At 41.0% G+C, this 17,649-nt stretch overlaps 1 long non-coding RNA gene across 2 annotated transcripts in view; it reads right to left on the bottom strand.

The window, feature by feature from the left end:
* The window catches only part of LOC107313234 (uncharacterized), a 134,459-nt gene that overhangs the window by 3,631 nt on the left and 113,179 nt on the right, over positions 1 to 17,649 (bottom strand). The window contains exon 1 of one of the 2 annotated variants that reach the window (XR_014945297.1): positions 1,901 to 2,019. The exons of the other annotated variant lie outside the window; for it this stretch is intronic. This is a non-coding gene — a long non-coding RNA (uncharacterized LOC107313234). Of the gene's footprint in view, positions 1 to 1,900; positions 2,020 to 17,649 lie in introns of those variants that run through there. 2 annotated transcript variants of the gene reach the window in all.

Below are 17,649 nucleotides of genomic sequence, written 5' to 3'. Positions count from 1 at the left end.
GGTGCTTGCGGTGCGTTATCCAAGAATGCTTTGTTCTTTTAATTTAAAACAGGAAACATGGAATGTAGAAGATCCAAAAACTTCAAAGGCGGTTTCCACTGCCAAAGGAGCTGCGTTTTGACTCACTTCAGCCTCTAGATTAAATATTCAAATCTGACAGTGTGGGAAGATGCTTACACCTTCAAGAGGCTGAAAGATTTCTAAGGAATTGAGGCATTCAGACTAGTTGGCTGTAAATTTCAGTGTGGTAAGCTGAGCAGTAGAAGTGTTCCTAAATGGGAGTTTTATTTTGAGCTTCTCAGTTTGAAATGAATTTCTAATAATACCACAGCTTTGCAGACACATACGCGACGTAAAGTATGTTCCCTTCACCATGATATTCTGAAGATCTGAGTAGTACATTTCCCTCTGATTTCAAACTCCCTTTTGCTTTTAGGTTTCCTGACACATTTAATTGCTGATTTTGAATGTTCACGTTATAGTTCTGAAAAACAAAGAAGAGCCATACGCTAGAAGGACTCCAAAGTTTTTCCCTCAGACAGTTTAATGCTACCTGTCTGCTTTGGCATCCCTCCTGTCAATTCCCAGCTTACAGGAGTCAATGTTTCTATTAAGCACCATACACAATTTCCCAAACAATCGAGATCTGTACTAACATTGTACTGCTCTCCCCAGTGGAAAAGTTTCTCAGTGTTTTTCTGCTAGTGTTACCAATGCACATTTAGCACATGCTTTGGGCATGCCCTGGATGCCCTCTCCACTATCCTGCTGACTACTGCCACACTTGCGATATCCCATTTCATCCAGACCAGCACAGCAGTACAATGTTCCTGGTGCCCATTCTTCCATCCCACACGATTTACTATTACATTTCAAGAGCTTACAACTGATCTGCCCGGGTTCACCTGTTACCAGCAGGTAGCAGACCTCCCCGTGTTTCACTTTTGTCCAGAAGGCAGAATAGGAAGAGCCTGGGGCAGAAGAGCAGTAAGATGAAGGAATGCCCCCAGACATGAGGCAGCCTCCAATGCAGCCATCTGTTAGTGTGCCTAAACGGGATATGGCCCCACTAAGCCCACAGGTCTCCAATTTTAGTTCAGAAAGCCAGCATTACAACTTGTATTTTAAAAAGTATGTTATAAAGATTTCAAGTTTGCATTCATTTCTAAACAATCACGTTCACATCTTGAAACACCTCCTGCTTTACATGCTTAAAAAAACCAAAAAACAACAACCAACAAAATCTTGCAACAAACTGTTTTCCTCTCCTTTTCTCTTTTTTTTGGCACCTGCACTTCAGTTTCACCATGTTTTGCTTCCTCCTTTGTCCTGTCCCTGTGCTTTTCTTTTCATGCCTTACCATTCGTGTCCCTTTTTATCACATATTTTTTTCTCCCTTCATCTTCCCCCACTCCCAGCCCTTCTCCTTCATTAAAGCTGTCACATCCAGCTTCTCCCTCCTGCTTCCACCCAAATTTGAGCTGGCACACTGGAGTCTTTTTCACACCATTCTATAGATGTAAGGTGCACAGGAGATAGATAAGACTGATGGGAAGCAAGCACAAAGCTCTCTGGAAATAAATAAAAACCCATTTATCTGCTTCAGCATTAAAGCCCTAATATTCCTCCCTCTACAGCCCACAGACAACCCGCGTGGTGTGGCAGCAGTGGGATCAGGCCCTCTGAGCAAGGCCCGGTTCACCACTAATTTCACAAACAACTGAGCAACAAGGATTGCCCAATTCAATCCTTGTTAAGCAAAATGCATTAGCTCTCACTAAAACAAAAACATGTATTATCTTGCTCCTTTGGAAATCTAATGTGTAAAGGCATCTTCGAAAGCATTCCTCACTAGGGAACATGCATGCTTTGCTGTGGGTCTGCAGAATTTGGAGAATACCTTTGGTAAGAAGTCCCCAAGGTAAGCACAGAAGCTACTGCCTCAACAGGTGCTTCTTTGTTTCATGAAGCTGTGTAGAAATAAGGACTGGAGGCTGCAGATGAAGCCATGTTCTGAACTCGACAGCAGTGGCGGATTTTCCTTCCGGTGGTAGCACGGCAGCACAGCTGGGGCAGCGCGGTCTGTCAGGGCACGTTAGCAATCATATGCAAAGCACGTCTAAAGCAATCTAGCACACGTTTCTCACTAATTCTTAATACATTATGACAGCATAGGCAATACAACCTCCAGAGCCAGTGCAGGCTGTGGCCATGCACTGGGTACCCTGCTGGTGAAATTTAGCTGTGACATGCTGTGCATCCTGCTGAAAAAAAAACAGGGATGAGCAGCACCTCCCTGAGGTTTGGCTTCTGCATAATGTTAGGCCAGCATAACTTAATCCAATGAGATCAACAGCTGGTAAGAAGGACACAAACTGTCCAAAGCAACAAAGGCAGCACTGCGCCCTGAACTCCTGAGGGAAGGAGCTGCCCCCACTGACAGCCTTACCCTGCACAGCCAGCACAATGCACACACCAGCAGCTAAAGCAGCAGTGAAGGCAACGGGAGCTTCCCAACAGACAGAAGGAGTGCATCAGACAAGAAAAACCCATGGGTCTAATACCAGCACATCGTGCTCTGAGAGAGCCCACACATTCCTCCCCATGTTATCTGGCAGCACATGACAAATAAAACTGCTCTGACAGGAAGACAAGTGTTCCCCTCACCTCTGAGCCTCCGAACAACTGCTGCTCTCTAATTAACACCTGAACCAGCCCTCTAAGCAAAGCTGGAGCTCCAGCTTTCTGCAGGAAGTGCCCTCATCCCATACTGGAGAACTCATGGATGGGCTGCAGCCACCTCCTGCCACCCCCCATGGCCTCTGGAGATAAAAGAACCTCTTTCCCCACAGCCCTTCTCTAAAAATTCAGAATATTGCCCCTAAAAATTGTTCTTTGTGACAGATTGGTAGTTTACGTAAAAGCAATTTAGGTGAGACAAAAGATAGTGCCTCACAGGACCTACCATTTTTTTAGCTGCAATAAAAAGGAAGGAACCACATCTCAGTCATAAAAGCAATGAAATGACAGTGCCAATACTTTGCACCGAGCCCAAATGCACATTGCCTACATTTTAAGATTCCTCTCTTGCACCCAGATAAGAAGCACAGAGACAACAGACCGTGAAGCTCACATGGTATTTCTCCCTTTCAGGAGAAACAGTTATTTCAACCTGTCCTTCCCAGGAAATGCAAAAAGCCTACTCAGTGCAACCCTTGTCTCTCTTTCTGCCAGATGAGGATTACATTTCTGCAGTACCCTCAGAGTGCCGTGCATGCCTTTGAGAGCCACTTCAGTTTGGAGGCCCGCTGCAGGAGGCAGCATCTTTTGAGATCAGTGTTTGGTAGCGAGAGCGTCTTCCTGCCCACATTTCCATCTCACATGTTCTCAGACATTTTCCGGCATCCACCCAATGTGCACTGAGCAGTGAGCAATTGAGAGTTCAAGCAAATGATATGGAGGAATGGATAATTAGCCCCTAGGAATGCATCCAGCTACAGTTATACTCCATGAAGGTTAGAGACCCAATTCCTCTTCAATTAAATCTGATACTGAAGGAATTTATAGGGCTTTATTCAAGCTACTAATTCTCAATTTTACTGCAAACAATTTACAATCAAATGAAGTGAAAGCTAGAAGCAAAGAGTACATTAATGACTTAATTTTGCTTTTGCATTTCTCTTCATTTTATCTCCCAGTGAAGACCAATCTTAAAATTAGAATAATATGCCAGTAAATATATTTTTTTCTTATACTTATTACTGCGCAAAAGCTGAACTGCTTCTGTGAACTTCAGTGCTGCCTTCTGCTGAGGACAGTGCTGTATCACCAATCTGCAGCATCAGCAAATGGGAGAACATCACCACTTCCCAGGCTGGAAACACATATGCTAACAAAGCAGTGCAAAAGATATCACAATATCTGAAGAGAAAATCTACTGTCCCAGGCCAGCAATGTGCAATCTGTGAATTACACAGCCATGTGTGCACACGGTAAGATGCAACCTGGGAACACAGTAACAACTCCGTCAAAAAGGAAGCATGAATGGCAATGCAGCTTTTGCAACACTCCACTGGAGCTTTGGCAATGCTACAAGAGATGTAGACGTGGCTAAAGAAGTGAATCTGCGGGGTCTTTCACCCTTATACAGAAAGAGCAGAGGGACTGCAAACTGCTGCTGAGGCCAGCAGCACCATTAGGAAGGGCTGTACGAGGCGCGTGCCCTCGACCTCCCAAGCAGCAGTGCTGAGGGAGGCAGCGCAGCCGATCACTTGCTCCTGCCTCAGAACACTTGGCAAAGGCAGGGAATGAGAGACAACCACAACTTCACATCAGCCCTGCAGCTGCTTCGTGGAGGTCGGTACTCCAGTGCAAGGTGGAGCAGCTGGAAGATACCAAATGCCAACAGCCCGGGGCTACGGCAGCTTGTCCACGGGTGTAGAAATTACCCGGGTAGTCTTCCTGTCTTCCCACCCTCACAACTGCCTCTGAATGCACAGCCATTAACCTAAAAGCCTTCCACTGCCTAATAAATATTTCAATTGTTTATCCATGCTAATCTATTTTAAGGCTTTAAATTAGCTAACCTACATTTTGGCACTAGAGCAAAACAAAAAGGTTTCAGAAAGTACCCGTGAACAGTGCTGGTGAAAAATTTGCCAACTGCTTTGGCAATATGTTGCCAGATGAGAGGTTAGGCTAAATAGGTGAAGGCGTAAGTAGCAGATGAACCGAGATGTGCAAGGAAAGAACCACTGTAGGACTGTTCATTCAGTGCCCATCACCTTAATGTGGGAAAGCCAAACAAGGATTCACAGGGCAGGCACCCAAAGACCCCGAGAGACACAGAGAGGATAGAAAAGCTTTACATAAGATCTACAAATATTTGAAGGATGTGAAGACAGGAATTTTGTGGGTTCAAATAGAGAGAAAAATCTAAACAGCAGGAAGAAATAAAGAAAAAACAGACTATGGGGACAAAGACATTTCACAGTAAAATCTGATAGGCAATGAAATGGTTTCCCAAAGCAAGAAGCTGAAGTTTGAAAAATCTTATTTTTAAAGGTGCATTGGAAAAAAAACCTGAATAACAATTTTGATTTGAAAAGATGGAAAACATGTAGAGCTGCACACCAGCGAGAATAGAAGTGCACATGCTTTTAAAGATAAGACGCCAGCAAGGAAGTCTCTCAGTGATGATACACCAAGAGATAGCAGCACTGGTCTAAAGCTTCTCCCACTTGTAGCTTGCATTTCTGCTTCCTTCCTCCGACAAGCCAATATTGACTATTTCCCCCATGCAGAAAAGTGGGGCATGTTCAAGCAACATGCAATTACTCTCTGGAATGCAAACAGTACTTCTGACACGCTGCAATAATCTCAACAGTGGCCTCTAATGGAAGTTGTCTGCTTACTTCCATTTCCACTGGGACAGCAGCTTGCAATGCAACTTGAATGTCAGTCTGGGCAAAACTGTACCCACGAGACTCTAGAGCTGTTCAGCATGTTGAAAAAGTCATTTTAAGAAACATAAGTTCTTTATCCCTACTTGACTCCATGCCAAGGGAGTCGCACAAAAACCTCGGGATGTTTCACTGTTACAGATTATGTAACAGCTACTTTTATGAAACCTCATTTACAATTCTCAGTTGTTAAAAAAAAACAGCAACAAAACCCTCTTGATAATTAGCAAATCTTCCCCCTGGTAATCAACACACTGAAAAAACCTAACAAGCTTTCGCAGATTCCTTATTTTCCTCCCCTACCAATAAATGCAGAACTATTGCACTCCAAGCAAACTTGGTTTCTTTTTCCTTTGCTTCTTATGTAATGGTATAGTGATATCTGTTCCTTTTTGAACCTCTGTCCTATGCCATTAGTAACAGCTCTCTGCTATTCTAAGTACCAACCTCCTTTAATCCCTTAATTAATTTAACTACATTCTAAATAGCACTTAGCTCTCTTCTGGGACTCGAAGATATGCGCTTTATTAGGACAGCCCCACACAAAGTGCACTTTCTAAGCACATGACATCCATGTTACCCTCGCTCCATGGTAGCTTCAACACTGGTGGATTTTTCTGCTGGGAGGCAAAAATCACAACCTTCTCTAGTTTCTGTAGCAATACCAAGGGCTGAAAAAGAACCAGATCACCTCTCATCACTCCTTTTTGGAAGAGGTCTAGTGACACTAAAGTCTCTACATGGCTGTACAAAAAGCTGTATGTCTTTTTATTTATTTATTTCCCCCCGTCCCCCTCCTAAGAAAAGTCTGAAAAGGTTTCTGGAAAGTAAGAAAGCACCCCCTAAAGAATATAGCCAGAAGTTCTCAGCCAAACCCCTCTGAGAGCTTTAAAGAAAGACTACTATTGTTATCTTCATTTTGCAGCTGGAAAAGCAGAGGCATGAAAAGGTAATGCCAACCTCATCATCATCACCTCAACAATGATTTTCTGGCATTGTTCACTGAGACACAAATCCATTCTTTATCCAGATTTATCTAACACATAATGAAATAAATTCCAGAGAACGTGGCCTTGTTTTATGTAGAAGAAACATAAAAATTCATATAACATTGGTTTTGTCCGTACATAATTCAAGATTATATGCCCTGATCTCCCTATTCTCTATACAGCTTCAGTGGAAGAGTGGCTAGAAAGAAAAACTGAGCCTAGAAAAATGAGGGGCATTACTTTAGCTTCACTCAACATAACCATACTTCAAATACTCTTGACCTAACTGAAGTTCCTACTGATTTCAGTGGGGCAAGGTTTTTACTTCTTACCGTGTGGTAAAGGGAAGGAAAACAGATGACTTTCTAAAGGCACATTAAAGAAGTACTGCATTCGAAGGAAAGGAAAGTTAAGCCAAAGAATATTTCATGTAAACTTGGTGAGCTCATTTCCCAGATGAGCTAGATATCTGCTGAGCTTGCCTTAAAGGGCAAAAAGCAAAGATGGCTTCACCTCCAAAATGTGGCCTGGGGCACAGTTAGAATGATTTACTTTAAGACAGTTTAAATGCTCTTGGCTTACTCTGAGTGGAGATCACGTCTCCTGACAGCCAAAGATACTGAGGCACTGAGGCTAGGTCAGAACCTGGCTTCAGATCTCTGGAATAAAATAGAAAAGGTACATCACAAATAGCTGAGAAGGACAACATAGTTCATCTTAAAAACTATCAAAGAACAGCTCTGTTAGGTGACAGGAGGGCAGTAATAATAATTAAAAATAACACATTAACTGAAAGGTTGAAAAATCTTTCTTCGCTATCTGACACCTACAATCAGGTAGTTACAAGCAAGCCTAAGTAAAAAGGGTCAGCCAGCTATAAGCAAAGGCAACAACCTTGTGAGAGAGAAGCCATCAAGAATTTATAGAAGACAAAGTGTTACTTGAAGACAGAGCAGCAGTTATACAGAGAAGAAAGAACAGTGAGAATAAGATTTCAGTGCACCCATCTGTAATTGATGAGGTTAGGAATAACAAAGATTTAATCTACAGGTATGGACTGGGCAGCAAGGTGATTTGTAACAGTCACCACAAACAACATCAATGCAAACATTATTAGAAAACCTACTGATGACACCCTAAGCCACCTCAGCCAATATTTTTGTAGCAAATCAAGGGGAGTATGAGTAACGCAAAGCCACCACCAGCTGGAAAGCTCTGTTTCAAAGGTAGCTATCCCTAGTTTCTTTTCTTACCAAGACTCATAGAATGCAACCACTTCATCAACACCTTGGATGATGCAATGCTCTTGCTGTGTTTGCAGACCAAGTTGGAAAGGTCAAAAAGTGCTGGAGAACAGGATTAGAATTCCAAAGAATTCTAAAACAAAAATAATGGAGAAGTGCTGTGAAATAAATAGGATGCGCCTTGGTAAAGACAAGCGCTAAGCGTAATACTTCAGATCTTGTCAGCTGGCTGAAGGTCAGAACAATCAACTCCACAAATACTGGATGCAAAATCATTGGCTGGGAGACAGAAAAGGACCTGGGGGACTAAAATGGCTCATCAATCAACACCGTCACACAGCTAAAAGAAGAAAAATAAAAACCAATACGTTATAGTGCTAAGTGCTATCAAAGCCTCCTCTAAGTAGTTTGTTCAGTTCAGGACTTCCATAAAACCTATGGAGTACACACCACTTAGAGTTTACAGGAGACAAGAATGAGAAATGTCCAGTCAGCAGGCCCTTTGAGCTAAGACAAAGAATGAGAAGTGCTCCATTTCAGGGAAAGAGAATCTGAGGAAGAAGCTAATGCGCAAATAATATGCACGAAGCATCACTGCCAAGATGAAGAAGTAAAATGTCCTCTGTGCTCAGGGGTAAAAGAAAACTACCTGTGAATTAAATATGCTGCTTAGAGATCTTGCTTAATTTCTATCAAGAAAATCTCTTAGAAAAGGTTAAATAAACACCTAGAAGCAATATTTCAGGTAAAGTTGAACTGCCCTGGAGATGGAGACGAAAAAAAATAATAATCTTGAGGTCTCTATATTACATTACTCTTATGATAGATCCTAGATTTTAGAATGCTGCATATGACTCACTAGGTTTATCTGTCTTTTACAAATGACTGTCGTTTTCTCTCTTCAGAAAACACACAATTTCTTAGCTCTGGTGATAATTTCCCCATCATTTTATGTACAGAAGCATATACTTTATAACTTTGTTCTGCAGACTTGCACCTTTGCACGCACTATTCATGACGCTATCCTGGCTTAGTAAAGCATGGAGCCAACAATACTTTGAGAGTTAGGATGAGAAAAACAGGAGGGAACAGAGTCAGCAGCGCCTGTGGAGCGATGGGAATGCAGACTGGGAAGAGAACGAAAACTAGGGTGAAATAATAATAATAATAATAATAATACCCCACAGAACTACATTATATTGTATTGGCATATGATGTTTTGCTTCTGAAGGAGAAGAACAACATTGTAAAGACTCAGAGTGCCATAGGAAGATAATGCAACATCCTTAGCAAAAAGGGATGGAAAAAAAAACACAATACAGGTGCAACACTTTGTTTAAAAAGGGAGTGGGGAGTTAGAGAAATGATTAGTAAGGGCAGCAAAGAAAGGAAGGGCCCAAAGAAGTGAAATGAGGAGGAAGTGGTCCCTTCAGCGTTTACTCTGAACACAGAAGAGACATGATCCAAGACATCCCTGAAACTGATGCTAACATTGCATTTGCACTGCCACAACACCCAAAGTACTGCAGTTGCTAAGCTGGAAACAGCACAAGGCAGTCACTGTTTTTTGCTGTTTCACTTGGTAAATAACAGCTACTGCCTTATCAACTTATCATTTTCACCATACTGTTCCTCTGTTGCAAGGTCCTACCAATGCTACCTTTACTCCAAAGGAACAGAAAGGGAGTTGGACACTTCCTATCAGTTATAGCACCATATTAGTAAAATCAGTGAAAGGTTATTTGATACACATGAAGGATCAGCAGGCTCAAGAGCCTACTTTGCACTACAACTCCTGCTATTCTGCTTCTTTCTAAGCACTGAATGTAGATATTACAGGAAGGAACCACAGAATAACCTGAGACGAGTAGATAGAGAAAAACATTTTTCCAAACTTTTATTATGTATATATATATATACACACACACATACACACACACACACTCGCCTGATGTAGTAATACAGAGAGTGAGTTGGTATTTGTCTGCCTGTTTAAATTTGCATCTCTGCAACAGATGGAACAGAATAGTTGTAGCCGTAGGCCAAACTCTGAGAATTATTTTAGCAATGGAGGCAATAATAATAATGATCACAAATGGGAAAATGAAGTAAAAGTTCAAATTTAACTCATCAATATATTATTCTCCTTTGTACCACAGAAAACTTGGCAATAGCTGCTCTCCGCCTGTGATCCCTTGCGAATGCAGCCAAAGACTCAGCGTGGGACTTCCAAAAGTCATCTAAAGGACTTCCGAGCATAGCTGGGCAGGAATTCTCATGTTTCTACTTCAGAAACAGTGCCAACCTTTGGACCATAGCTAGCAAACATTTATTCCCTGAAGGAATGGAAATTTACATTATCCATCTTTCCTATAGAACAGGAATTTCAGGATTTCCTTTCACGTATGTCAATGCTGCTAGACTACACTTTAGCAAAGGAATGTAGGAACTGAAGCACAGAGAAGCTGTAAGCACAGCTGCTCTGATAGGTGTCACAAGTCAGAAACATGGAAGTTTCAGATGCCAGCTGGCTGGGGTACAGCCAAAGAACCTGGGATTTGGGAAAAGTGTCAGCTCACCATATTGCCATTAGAATCATAGAATCACAAGGTTGGAAAGGACCTATAAGATCATCTAGTCCAAGGCCACGCAGACAGGCCATTTGGACAAGTTTTATGAAAAGATGATAATAAAAATAATAAGCAGAAATTATCTCAGACTAAAGACTTAAAATTGTTTTTGAATGAAATCTATTACCTAATAGCACATAATTTGCACTGAAAATCCTTCCCTGCACTGGTAACTATTACGAGAAAGTGCTTGGAATGAAGAATGAACCCGGAGGGATAAGTTCATGCCTATATGCAACATTGTTCAGTTACACTCCAGACTTCTTTTTGTAACAATACACTATAGTACCTAAAGGAACTGAAACACCTTCAATTGCTTTTCAGCACAAAGAGAAGAAAGGGAAGTCTAACATCACAAGATGAAGCCTATCTAGTCAGTTAGGTTCTTGTTAGAGTACTGTAGTTCAGGACATTTGTGGGATGCTTAGCGATAACCCTTCCTTGCACATCCCATGGCCTATAGGCAGTTCATCTCTATTTTGCTTGTAATTAGATAACTTATGCATTCCCATAAATGAAGTATGGGTTCAAGCCAAGAAATATACTAGCTGGACTCCTCTGAGGGGGAATTAAAGCATCAGTATCTGGATGCTGCCTTAAAGGAACTGGAAATCTTTCAAAAATAAAAATAAGTTTTACATAGTTTTTATTTATATTTTTAATTTTACTTTTTTACTCCTCAAATATAATACTCCTATAGATGAGAAGCTATATGTTCCTGTCAACACTTTAACTGCAAAGCCATGTGAATATTTAAACTGAGTTCGAAACCCCTGGGAGGCAAAACAGCTTTTCAAGGTCTCAAATAATTTATTAAATTACACCTTTCTACACTATACAATCTTCTTACCTTAGCAAGTGGTAGATACGGGACCAGATTAAATTAGTTGCACAGCCACCAGGCATAGTGCAATAAAGAATCCATTAACCAAATCATTTTATATCTAAGCAAACGGAAAATGTAAAGACATTTACATTAGCATCTGATGCGAATGTAAACCCTGAAGTATTGATAGAGAAATGATAGTATCATTGTCCATATCATGTGTGACTGCAATATGAGGCTGGCCATTTATCAAACTGCCTCTTTAATTTAAAAATATATTAAATATGTGCATGAAACTCTCCATTTTGTGGTAGCAACAAAGGCAAGGAACATTCTGTTACTATTTGTTATCTGCCATCAATGCAAAGCGGAAGCCGAAAAGTTATTATAGATCTTGTTATTATAGATCTTTCTTCCCCCCCCCCCCCCCCCCCCCCTTGTGCTTCTATTCAAAACCTCTATGTTTCTTCTAGAAAGTTGTATCATTCCATAGTTACCATGCACGGCAATCCATGTTTTTTAGAGGTGGAAATTCTCTAGCTCAAGAATGTTTATGCAGTGCGCAAGAACCAAAATGGGATGAATTTTGCTTATTGTATTCATGAGCACAGTTCAACTGCAATGAGTCAGACTGTCCTTTTAATAGATCCTGTACCTTTTATCAGGCACAAAATCCACACGCAGCAAACTGAAAAATAAAATGGAAGATGGTGTGAAACTGAAGAACACCCTTTTGTCAGTGAAAGCTCAGCCAGCAAAGTGAGACAATCTGGAAACAACTTTCTTGGTGTCATAAGTAGATTCAGCTCATTGCCAAACACCTTCATGGACAGTAAAATAATGACTCAACAAAACACATTCTCCTCTTTGGATCAGTGCAATAACTGCAGTCTCCAACCTAATACTAGGGGACACCAGCTTACAAGTGCTGTGATACAAGCATGAAACAGAGCTCCCCCCATCACTTGGGCTCTTCAAGTCCAAATTTCAGTGAAGACAATGACATTCTGCTTTTCTGAGAAGTTCATTAGTCAAATAAATAAATAAACATGTATTTCACAAAGATATTAAATTAGGTTCCTATGGGGGCTACATTTTGCTGACCAGAATTCACAAATAATACATAGCTGGCACAGTTTGTCAGCAGACCCCCAATCTTAATAAAAGTCTACAACACACACTACTGCATCACACCACATTCAAGATACTTGATGACTGCTCAAAAACTGATAGAAAGCAACAAAACGACAGCCCTATCAAAATGAAAACAACCATTTAAGAAAATTATTTCAGTGCTTCTCAATTTCTATCACCAACTCAGCTGGTGAGAAGTGAGACTCTGAAGTTATTTCCCCTTCTCGAATATAATGACAATAGTTGATTTTTTCTTCTGATGGAAACCAGTGTATTACTCATTTTGTTTCCATTCTTATTCCAAGATAATATGTTTTCATAAACAGCCATTGAAAAGTAAACTAATGCATACATTTTAAAAGCTGAATTGGGGATCTCTCACCCATGTAACACACATCTAAGCTCTCATCTCTGCAGTTAAAAATTCCCTCCAGAAAATAAAGCCAATCTGAACTATACCTTTCATTCTCACAGCTCCATAATAGTGACAGCTCACAGAAACAACAGACTTATTATCTGGTGGAAAGTATTTTTTTTTACAATATTCTCTCCAGTTCAAAGCAATACCATTTGACTGCAAAACAGTACAAGTAATGTTTGTATTAAGAACAGAAGGGTCACGTGAATGAGTGCTGACCTACTGGTCCAACCTCAGGAATATTGGGAAATTTTGAATAAATTTGGAATAAAAAGTTAATGAGTGACATGGCTATAAAGGCAGAATAGGATACCAGTCAAAGAGTTCTCTGGGCTGTCATAGTAAGAAAATCACTGTTTCAGACAAAGACAAAAGACTCTCAGTCATTCTCATGTAGCTGGACTTTAGGTAAAGCATTTCCAGTAGAAACCATTTGTTAACTCAGAAAGCAATATACTGTGGGTAGGCAACTTGGTAAAGGAAATACAGCAAGAAAAGTATTGCAGGGAAGAATGTCAGAGTTTTCAAGACTAAATTTAGTTTAGCATTTTCATTAATAAGCCTGGCATAAACAAGTAGGCTAATGACAGTGACATGGAGCGTCATTGGCAACACTGAGAAAGATTGCAATAACCACTACAAAAGAAATGGATGTTTCTGGTGGCAAGAACAATTGAAATGCAAAATAAGTTATACATGGACCACAAAAAATAAAATAGTGATTCTGTGCTTGGGAGTTAACTGAAGAAAGTTCTGCAATAAAGCTCAGAGCTCATCAATAAGAAATTACTAAGGTGGAAAATGTATGGTCTGTGCAATTCAGCTATGAAAGAGACAAATGTGATATGAAGAAGCATCAATCAAGGCATCCAAAGCAGACAGAAAATTATTAATGCCACTGTACAAGGGCTTTCTTTTAAGAGCTGCCCATGATAACATCTCCATGAATAGTGGAGAGATACATGAACAGGTACCAGGCAGACAAGTGATGCCATACTAGTCCAGACATGCCTATCTTACAAGGGAATGCTAGAGGAGCGGATATGTTTAGCTTGAGTGGCAACTGGAATATTATCTGCAATTACTGCAGGGTGAACACTAGACAGGAAAAAAGCTGATGCAAGAAGGAAAGAGACATAAGCTGGCCCTTAGGCTGTAAATTAGAAGCAGCCTCTCAGGTATTAGGACAGTTTGGTTGCAGAACAGCTAATGGGAGCACCTGACGAAAAGAAACCCAATCTACTGTGCTGTGAACATGACACTGTACTCCTTGCAATTCCACAATACAAAGAAAACCAAAAATTAAAATGCATTTTATGCACTGACACCTGCTAGTGTTGCAGTGACAAGGAACAAAAGAAGAAAGTGTTTATCAAGGTGTTCTACCCACTAGAAGGGAAAGTAACAATATTAACATGGTGTTCGATATATGCATTTCACTTCAAAATAATGTCTTCTATTTATTTCCTTGGAAATAATAGAATAACAAAGCACAATAACACTGTTCAATAGAGCAAATTCTTAGCTACAAAAAGCTGCGTTTCAACATAATCACCACCAGTGCGTTTTCACCACCTATGTCCTTCTGTCAACCTCACACATCGAAATCTTCACCAGTGAAGGTGACCCACCATTGCTGTTACCACTGCTGAAATGCACCACCCACTGCTCAGTGTGCTCACATCTGCTGTTTGGTCTCTACATCAGTGTTCAGCAAGTGTTTATGAATGTCAATGGGTGCCATTTTTTCTGCATGGAGGATTTCAGTGACGCACTTTTGCTTCATACTCATCCATTTCAGACAGCATTTTTCAGACTGCCCCTCTGCTGCCATCTATCACATGGCAACAAAAAGTAACAGAATACGGGTGGGAAGGTTCAGCCTCTACTGCCATGCCACCAACATTTACCTGTGATGTCATGGGCCAACCAAATAAAATTAGAAGCACTACTTTCACAGCAGCCCTCATAATATGGACTGCAACAGTAATGCTGCTCAGCCTGACGCTGTCAATTGTATGCATGTGAATATGAAGGCCTGCATTTGTTTGTAAATAAAGGAAATTATAATACCATCCAGTACCAGAGGAGCCAGCAAAGCCTGCAGTTTTACTTACTTTATCACATTTCAGGAATCAAAAGCAGTAAAGCAACTTAGAAGAGATTAGTGGGTGCTAATGCTTTTACTGCATTAGCACACTTTCTCCCTGGAACCGCAACATAGCGTCCTAGGGAATGACACTGATAAATGAAGACAGAGCAGGGAACCAAAAGACACGCAGACGTTCTTTAGAAATGTTCCAGGGCGATGAAATAAATGACTTCTTCATATAGTGTCTGAAGAGGTTTTTTCCAAATTCCTGTAAAACTAAGGCACTAATGGGACCAGGTATAACAGACCTTCCCTTAAAAGTACAGTTAGCTAGGCACAGCACACACCAAACTAGCTAATTAGGATGCCTGGTTTAAACGTGACAGAAAACAAATTAATAAATTAGCAGCATCTTAACAATGTGATCTGGTCATTAATGTTTGATATTTTCCTGAAGAATTTTAAGAAAAATAGCTTTGTGCCATCCATGTTTCTATACTAAATATAGCACTATATTTATACAGCACCTCATACAGTCTATCAGCTGCCGTCAAATCTGTGTTGATTCTAATAGCACGCAAGTGACTGTGCTGGAGATGGGTAAGTTTGCTTTGTTTCTTCTGAAGGGCAGGCAGAAACTAATCGGATGTAGGTTTGCCACGCGGGATTAAAAATTGTGAAAAAAAAAATTGCTTGGAAAGAAGTAAGTTGTTTTCCTGAAAGGACATTTAAAATTGACAGCAAATTCCAATGTGTATTTAGCTCGTTTTGTCTGGGCTGACATCACGATCACACCTATGCAGAGAAGCTCATTCCCCAAACCCCCTCCAGGCCTCATCGCTCAGCAGTATTACAGCTTTGACAGTTGAGGGAGACTGTCTCAAAAAAGTATTATTAATTTCTGAGGTGAAATACCAGAGATTGACACTCATGGTTATTTCACACAATAAGCCCATTCAATAGCACTCCGGGACAAGCCAAACAAAAATGAGGTTTGGCCTCTTGAGCGCACATATAAGGAAGATTACAGTGAGTCACCATTTTGCGCATCAAACATAAATCACACCTCCCTGTGAGTGTGTTTCTGGAATTACCCGGAGGTCTGAGATTCCCTTTTGCACGTGAGGACAGGAGAATGGACCGAAGGGACAATTAGCCTTCTTCCCACTGAACAACTTCCATGGCTCATGTAAATCAATTTAACATGGCTGTTACAAAACCAACAAAGAAAATCCAACACTGCTGAAACTTGATGCCTGCACAATGCAGCCTCTCCTGGGTAATCTGCAGCATTCAGACATTGCCACCACATGAGTTTCATCTCTGCAAAGGGAGGTTAATACGCCTCATTGTGAGAAAGAATATTCCTTTCTTTCCCCCAGCTCTGGCTGGGGCAGGATGCAAAGCAGCATTTCCCTTATCTTACCTAGCAGGAAAGATCTCCACATTGCTTTAACAACCACATGCTGTAAATGTTTGTTAATTTATTCAGCACCACTGCACTATGCAGCCTCCTACTTTCTGAGCATTGCTTGCACTGGGGTACGCATGCCATGCTCCACCTCTTTATTTTGAAGTTAAAAAGATGCAGGTATTGCTCATGCGGCTCTCCAAAACAGAATGGGAGCTGCCATTGCCTTGCAATTGCTGCACAACAGGTGGGCCAGGAGGCCACTGCTGCAGACAGCTGAAAGATGGCACCTAGCAGCTGACTGACAGCACCCAAACGCTGTGGCTGATCTGAATCCCCAGGGCAACTTCCTAACCTCTTAACTTCCTAACCCCAAGGCGAGAATTTGCCTTGATGACCAGGAGGGCCTGCTGGGTCAAGGCAACCCTCATCAAATGTCAGCAGGGACTAAAAGATTGCACAGGACCAGGAAGAAAGAGTTTGTTTGTCTTTCTTTGTTACTAGCCTGAAGTGGGAGAGGAATTAGCAAGGGCGGATCAGTGTTTTAAAGGGACTTCAGCACAGTCTAGCGCACCCCACCAAGCAGAGTTGTGAGACATTACAGAAGGTCCTGAATTCCCATTACCCACCCCATGCTTATGCACAGCATTCAATACAAAAGCATGCTTCCTTCTTGAAAGGATGGCCTTAGGATTACTGAATTTTGAAACTTGTAACGGATCATAAGAAAAGGTAATTAAAATAAGAAGAAATGCAAAGCAGTAACAATAAAGGTAAAGTGCATCAGAGAACACAGCAAAAGAGAAAGAGCTTCACAGAAGGGTTGGATTTACTTACGGAACAGTTTTCACAATGAAGGCTTAAAGGTGTTTGCAGGATGTTAGTCTAATATATGAATACTCACGGAGCTGGTTTTCTCTTATTTCTCATCTTTAAATTGGTGCAGCTAATCTTTAAATCACATGGAATTAATTTTTTTTCCCAATGTATACAGTTTCCTGTCTGTGTAATTACCTTATTACCATACCTATACACTAATACAAAATGTTTTGTGATGTAAGAAATTATGGGATTTGAGAGTAAGCTAGCCTAATTTTGCAGTTCATATTTGCTTGTATACAAAACTTCATTTGTCTTCAGCAAGAAAACACTAATTTCCCATTGTCAAGCAGCATGGATGCAAATGAGTACTGGCCCTCTACAGTTGTTGATACACAGAGACTGTTGCATCTGGATTTCTGGCACCACAGCCAGCTGCCCCTGTGCTGAACTAGTATGGGCTGAGGGAAGAGTCAATGAGAGGAGTAAACTAAAAGGTAGCTTCAGAAGAAGCTCCACCAGAAAGAAGTCTCTCCAGCTAAACCCTGTTTCTAAAATTATGAGAGAAGGGACATATCATTGTAAGCCTCCAAGGACCAACTGGAGCTTTTTCCTAAGCTAAAG

Source organism: Coturnix japonica, chromosome 4, assembly GCF_054131305.1.
Source record: "Coturnix japonica strain WE chromosome 4, WE-NBRP24, whole genome shotgun sequence".
Lineage (NCBI taxonomy): Eukaryota > Metazoa > Chordata > Aves > Galliformes > Phasianidae > Coturnix > Coturnix japonica.
Note: the sequence above shows the minus strand (reverse complement) of the source record. Positions and strands in the feature narration are given on the sequence as shown.